Here is a 7,774-nt window from a genome sequence, read left to right as displayed (position 1 = left end):
AGTTTCTCTGATGCAGCAGAACTGCAAGTTTCATGGACTTCCATCTGAAGATCCTTTTCAGTTCTTAACTGAATTCTTGCAGATATGTGATACTGTTCAGACTAATGGAGTAGATCCTGAAGTCTACAGGCTCATGCTTTTCCCTTTTGCTGTAAGAGACAGAGCTAGAATCTGGTTGGACTCTCAACCCAGAGACAGCCTGAACTCTTGGGATAAGCTGGTCACGGCTTTCTTAGCCAAGTTCTTTTCTCCTCAAAATCTGAGCAAGCTTAGAGTGGATGTTCAGACCTTCAAACAGAAAGAAGGTGAATCCCTCTATGAAGCTTGGGAAAGATACAAACAGTTGACCAAAAAGTGTCCTTCTGACATGCTTTCAGAATGGACCATCCTGGATATATTCTATGATGGTCTGTCGGAGTTATCAAATATGTCATTGGATACTTCTGCAGGTGAATCCATTCACCTAAAGAAAATGCCTGCAGAAGCTCAAGAACTCATTGACATGGTTGCTAATAACCAGTTCATGTACACTTCTGAGAGGAATCCTGTGAGTAATGGGACGCCTGTGAAAAAGGGAGTTCTTGAAGTTGATACTCTGAATGCCATATTGGCCCAGAACAAAATATTGACTCAGCAAGTCAATATGATCTCTCAAAGTCTGAATGGAATGCAAGCTGTATCCAACAGTACTCAAGAGGCATCATCTGAAGAAGAAGCTTATGATCCTGAGAACCCTGCAATAGCAGAGGTAAATTACTTAGGTGAACCTTATGGAAACACCTATAACTCATCATGGAGAAATCATCCAAATTTCTCATGGAAGGATCAAAAGCCTCAACAAGGCTTCAATAATGGTGGAAGAAACAGGTTTAACAATAATAAACCTTTTCCATCATCCACTCAGCAACAGACAGAGAACTCTGAACAAAATACTTCTAATTTAGCAAACTTAGTCTCTGATCTATCCAAGGCCACTGTAAGTTTCATGAATGAAACAAGGTCTTCCATTAGAAATCTGGAAGCAAAAATGGGCCAGCTGAGTAAAAGGATCACTGACATCCCTCCTAGTACTCTCCCAAGCAATACAGAAGAGAATCCAAAAGGAGAGTGCAAGGCCATTGACATAAGCACCATGGCCGAACCTATAAGGGAAGGAGAGGACGTGAATCCCAGTGAGGAAGACCTCCTAGGACGTCCAGTGATCAATAAGGAGTTTCCCTCTGAGGAACCAAAGGAATCTGAGGCTCATCTAGAGACCATAGAGATTCCATTGAACCTCCTTATGCCCTTCATGAGCTCTGATGAGTATTCCTCTTCTGAAGAGAATGAGGATGTTACTGAAGAGCAATCTGCCAAGTTTCTTGGTGCAATCATGAAGCTGAATGCCAAATTATTTGGCATTGATACTTGGGAAGTTGAACCTCCCTTGTTCATCAATGAACTAAGTAATCTGGATCAACTGACATTGCCTCAGAAGAGACAGGATCCTGGAAAGTTCATAATACCTTGTACCATAGGCACCATGATCTTTAAGGCTCTGTGTGACCTTGGTTCAGGGATAAACCTCATGCCCCTCTCTGTAATAGAGAAACTGGGAATCTATGGGGTGCAAGCTGCTAAAATCTCATTAGAGATGGCAGACAATTCAAGAAAACAGGCTTATGGACAAGTAGAGGACGTGTTAGTAAAGGTTGAAGGCCTTTACATCCCTGCTGATTTCATAGTCCTGGATACTGGAAAGGAAAAGGATGAATCCATCATCCTAGGAAGACCTTTCCTGGCCACAGCAAGAGCTGTGATTGATGTGGACAGAGGAGAATTGATCCTTCAAGTAAATGAGGACAACCTTATGTTTACAACTCAAGGATCTCTCTCTGCATCTATGGAGAGGAAGCATAAAAGGCTTCTCTCAAAGCAGAGTCAAACAAAGTCCCCACAGTCAAACTCTAAGTTTGGTGTTGGGAGGCCACAACCAAACTCTAAGTTTGGTGTTGAACTCCCATATCCAATTTCTAAGTTTGGTGTTGGAGAGTCTCAACAAAGCTCTGAACATCTGTGAGGCTCCATGAGAGCCCACTGTCAAGCTATTGACATTAAAGAAGCGCTTGTTGGGAGGCAACCCAATATTTATTTATCTAATTTTGTTTTTGTTTTTCATGTTTTGTTAGGTTCATGATCATGTGGAGTCACAAAATAAATATAAAAATTGAAAACAGAATCAAAAACAGCAGAAGAAAAATCACACCCTGGAGGAAGCATCTGCCTGGCGTTCAACGCCAGAACAGAGCATGGTTCTGGCGTTCAACGCCAGAAATGGCAGCAAATGGGCGTTGAACGCCCAAAATGGGCACCAACCTGGCGCTGAACGCCCAGAGTTGTGTTCAAAGGCATTTTACATGCCTAATTTGGTGCAAGGGTGCAAATCCTTGACACCCCAGGATCTGTGGACCCCACAGGATCATCTCAGGATCTGTGGACCCCACAGGATCCCCACCTACCTCCACTCACTTCTTCTAACCCCTCTTTCACACAATCCCATAAACACTCTTCCCCAAAACCCTTTACCAATCACCTCAATCTCTCTTCCCCATCACCTCTTCACCACTCACATCCATCCACTCTTCCCCATAAACCTACCTCATAAACCTCACCTACCTTCAAAATTCAAAACCAATTTCCCACCCAAACCCAACTATATGGCCGAAACCTTTCCCCCCCTCCCTTCCCTATATAAAGCCCTCCATTCTTCATCAAATTCACACAACACACCCCTCTACACCATTCTTGGCCGAAACACTTCCCACTCTCCATCTCTTTCATTTCTTCTTCTTCTTCATCTATTCTTTCTTTTATTGCTCGAGGGCGAGCAAAATTCTAAGTTTGGTGTGGTAAAAGCATAAGCTTTTTGTTTTTCCATTACCATTGATGGCACCTAAGACCGGAGAATCCTCTAAGAAGGGGAAAGGGAAGACAAAAGCTTCCACATCCGAGTCATTGGAGATGGAAAGGTTCATCTCCAAAGCCCATCAAGACCACTTCTATGATGTTGTGGCCAAGAAGAAGGTGATCCCCGAGGTCCCTTTCAAACTCAAAAGAAATGAGTATCCGGAGATCCGACATGAAATTCAAAGAAGAGGTTGGGAAGTTCTAACAAATCCCATCCAACAAGTCGGCATCCTAATGGTTCAAGAGTTCTATGCCAATGCATGGATCACCAAGAACCATGATCAAAGTAAGAACCCGGATCCAAAGAACTATGTTACAATGGTTCGGGGGAAATACTTAGATTTTAGTCCGGAGAATGTGAGGTTGGCGTTTAACTTGCCCATGATGCAAGGAGATGAACGCCCCTACACTAGAAGGGTCAACTTTAATCAAAGGTTGGACCAAGTCCTTATGGACATATGTGTGGAAGGAGCTCAATGGAAGATTGACTCCAAAGGCAAGCCGGTTTAACTAAGAAGATTGGACCTCAAGCCTGTGGCTAGAGGATGGTTGGAGTTCATTCAATGCTCAATCACTCCCACTAGCAACCGGTCTGAAGTTACTATAGACCAGGCCATCATGATCCATAGCATCATGATTGGAGAAGAGGTGGAAATTCATGAGATTATACCTCAAGAACTCTACAAGGTGGCTGACAAGTCTTCCACTATGGCAAGGTTAGCCTTTCCTCACCTCATTTGCCACCTATGCAATTCAGCTGGGATTGACATAGAGGGAGATATCCTCATTAAAGAGGACAAGCCCATCACTAAGAAAAAGATGGAGAAAGCAAGAGAGCCCATTCATGGAGCTCAAGAGGCGTATGAAGCTCATCACCATGAGATCCCGGAGATGCCTCAAATGCACATTCCTCCACAAAACTATTGGGAGCAAATCAACAACTCCTTAGGAGAATTGAGTTCCAATATGGGACAACTAAGGGTGGAACATCAAGAGCACTCCATCATGCTCCATGAAATAAGAGAAGATCAACAAGCAATAAGGGAGGAGCAACAAAGACAAGGAAGAGACATAGAAGAGCTTAAGGACATCCTTGGTTCCTCAAGAAGGAAACGCCACCATCACTAAGGTGGATTCATTCCTTGTTCTTATTTCTTCTATTTTTTTTTGTTTTCTATGTTATGTGCTTATCTATGTCTGTGTCTTCATTACATGATCATTAGTAACTTTGTCTAAAAATTATGAATGTTCTATGAATCCATCACCTCGCTTAAATGAAAAATGTTTTAATTCAAAAGAACAAGAAGTACATGAGTTTTGAATTTATCCTTGAACTTAGTTTAATTATATTGATGTGGTGACAATGCTTCTTGTTTTCTGAATGAATGCTTGAACAGTGCATATGTCTTTTGAAGTTGTTGTTTAAGAATGTTAATTATGTTAGCTCTTGAAAGAATGATGACTAAGAGACATATTATTTGATAATCTGAAAAATCATAAAAATGATTCTTGAAGCAAGAAAAAGTAGCAAAGAACAAAGCTTGCAGAAAAAAAGAAAAAAAAATAGGCGAAAAAAATAGAAAAAAAAATAGAAAGAAAAAGCAAGCAGAAAAAGCCAAAAGCTCTTAAAACCAAGAGGCAAGAGCAAAAAGCCAATAACCCTTAAAATCAAAAGGCAAGGGCAAATAAAAAGGATCCCAAGGCTTTGAGCATCAGTGGATAGGAGGGCCTAAAGGAATAAAATCTTGGTCTAAGCGGCTAAACCAAGCTGTCCCTAACCATGTGCTTGTGGCGTGTAGGTGTCAAGTGAAAACTTGAGACTGAGCGGTTAAAGTCAAGGTCCAAAGCAAAAAAAGAGTGTGCTTAAGAACCCTGGACACCTCTAATTGGGGACTCTAGCAAAGCTGAGTCACAATCTGAAAAGGTTCACCCAATTATGTGTCTGTGGCATTTATGTATCCGGTGGTAATACTGGAAAACAAAGTGCTTAGGGCCACGGCCAAGACTCATAAAGAAGCTGTGTTCAAGAATCATCATACTGAACTAGGAGAATCAATAACACTATCTGAACTCTGAGTTCCTATAGATGCCAATCATTCTGAACCTCAATGGATAAAGTGAGATGCCAAAACTATTCAAGAGGCAAAAAGCTATAAGTCCCGCTCATATGATTGAAGCTCTGTTTCATTGATAGTTTGGAATTTATAGTATATTCTCTTCTTTTTATCCTATTTTATTTTCAGTTGCTTGGGGACAAGCAACAATTTAAGTTTGGTGTTGTGATGAGCGGATAATTTATACGCTTTTTGGCATTATTTTTAGTATGTTTTTAGTAGGATCTAGTTACTTTTAGGGATGTTTTCATTAGTTTTTATGTTAAATTCACATTTCTGGACTTCACTATGAGTTTGTGTGTTTTTTTGTGATTTCAGGTATTTTCTGGTTGAAATTGAGGGACTTGAGCAAAAATCAGATTCAGAGGTTGAAGAAGGACTGCTGATGCTGTTGGATTCTGACCTCCCTGCACTCAAAATGGATTTTCTGGAGCTGCAGAACTTAAAATGGAGCGCTTCTAATTGCGTTGGAAATTAGACATCCAGGGCTTTCCAGCAATGTATAATAGTCTATACTTTGGCCAAGAATAGATGACGCAAACTGGCGTTCAACACCAGCTTTCTGCCCAAATCTGGCGTCCAGCGCCAGAAAAGGAGCCAAAACCAGAGTTGAACGCCCAAACTGGCACAAAAGCTGGCGTTCAACTCCAAGAAGGACCTCTACACGTGCAACACTCAAAGCTCAGCCCAAGCACACACCAAGTGGGCCCCAGAAGTGGATTTATGCATCAATTACTTACTTCTGTAAACCCTAGTAGCTAGTTTATTATAAATAGGACATTTCACTATTGTATTTGACATCCTGAGTTTTATCCTGGATTGTATTCTGATCCTGTGATCACGTTTTGGGGGCTGGCCATCTCGGCCATGCCTGGACCTTTCACTTATGTATTCTCAACGGTAGAGTTTCTACACTCCATAGATTAAGGTGTGGAGCTCTGCTGTTCCTCAAAGATTAATGCAAAGTACTACTGTTTTCTATTCAATTCATCTTATTTCGCTTCTAAGATATTCATTCGCACTTCAACCTGAATGTGATGAACGTGACAATCATCATCATTCCCTATGAACGTGTGCCTGACAACCACTTCCGTTCTACCTTCGACTGAATGAGTATCTCTTAGATCTCTTAATCGGAATCTTCGTGGTGTAAGCTAGAATGATGGCGGCATTCAAGAGAATCCGGAAGGTCTAAACCTTGTCTGTGGTATTCCGAGTAGGATTCAATGATTGAAAGACTGTGACGAGCTTCAAACTCGCGATTGCCGGGCGTAGTGACAGACGCAAAAGGATAGTAAATCCTATTCCAGCATGATCGAGAACCGACAGATGAATAGCCGTGCCGTGACAGGGTGCGTTGACCATTTTCACTGAGAGGATAAGATGAAACCATTGACAAGGGTGATGCCTCCAGATGATTAGCCGTGCCGTGACAGGGGCATTTGGATCATTTTCCCGAGAGAAGACCGAAAGTAGCCATTGACAATGGTGATGTATCACATAAAGCCAGCCATGGAAAGGAGTGAGACTGATTGGATGAAGATAGCAGGAAAGCAGAAGTTCAGAGGAACGAAAGCATCTCTATTCGCTTATCTGAAATTCTCACCAATGATTTACATAAGTATTTCTATCCCTTCTTTTATTATTTAATTTCGAAAACTCCATTACTATTTTATATCCGCCTGACTGAGATTTACAAGGTGACCATAGCTTGCTTCATACCAACAATCTCCGTGGGATTCGACCCTTACTCACGTAAGGTATTACTTGGATGACCCAATGCACTTGCTGGTTAGTTGTGCGAAGTTGTCAACCATGGTATTGGCATCACGTTTTTGGCGCCATTACCAGGGAAATAAAGAGCGATGAATTTTACATAATCAAAAGTGTAATCACAATTTCTGCGCACCAAGTTTTTGGCAAGAGCGATGAATTTTACATAATCAAAAGTGTAATCACAATTTCTGCGCACCAAGCTCCAAGAGGTAAAAGAGGAAAGAACTGGTGGAGAGCGTCCCTTTCGATGAAAGGAGATTCAAAACTGCGTTCCATGAACAGGAATTTGAGCGGATAAAGCTCAAAAAGATACTGCCTGAGTTAACATTCCAAATCAACGAGGATGAATGCCCACAGATTCGAGAGAAAATTGAACAAAGAGGGTGGCAAAGGCTCACGAACCCAGAAGGGAAGATCAATGCAAACCTCATCAAAGAGTTCTATGCAAATGTGGTTAGAGAAGACAAAACCAAGGCCCCAACCTTCAAAAGTTATGTAAGAGGAAGAGAGGTGGACTTCAACCCAAATGCTATAACAAGAACTCTTCAGCTGAAATCACCACACTTTGATGAGCTTAGTTATCATGCAAGGATAAGTAAGAGCCCTGACAATGATGAACTCGAAGAAATAGTGACTGACATATGTGTCATAGGAGCTGACTGGGAAAGGTATGCGGATAAGAGACCCCGATTCATCAAGAGGGGAGACCTTAGCCCGGAAGCCAAGGGATGGTTTGAACTCGTGAGGAGGTCTATCCTCCCAGCTGCAAATAATTCAGAGGTCAATATTAATCGAGCGACTATGGTACATTGCCTAGTACAGGGTGGAGAAATCAATGTGCATGAACTCTTAGCTGAGGGGATTCAAGAGTCAGCTGAGAAGGTTGATTCGGGTGCCAGGCTTTGGTACCCCAGCACCATTCTCAGATTGTGTACAAA

At 41.8% G+C, this 7,774-nt stretch overlaps 1 non-coding gene across 1 annotated transcript; it reads right to left on the bottom strand.

The window, feature by feature from the left end:
* Positions 1-265: 265 nt before the first annotated feature.
* LOC148576900 (small nucleolar RNA R71) lies at positions 266-373 on the bottom strand. Its single transcript, XR_015903509.1, has one exon. It is a non-coding gene; the product is annotated as a small nucleolar RNA R71 (small nucleolar RNA).
* Between the last annotated feature and the right edge of the window lie 7,401 nt (positions 374-7,774).

This window comes from Arachis ipaensis, chromosome B1 (assembly GCF_059453495.1).
Source record: "Arachis ipaensis isolate K30076 ecotype BB chromosome B1, ASM5945349v1, whole genome shotgun sequence".
In the NCBI taxonomy this organism is placed as follows: Eukaryota; Viridiplantae; Streptophyta; class Magnoliopsida; order Fabales; family Fabaceae; genus Arachis; species Arachis ipaensis.
Note: the sequence above shows the minus strand (reverse complement) of the source record. Positions and strands in the feature narration are given on the sequence as shown.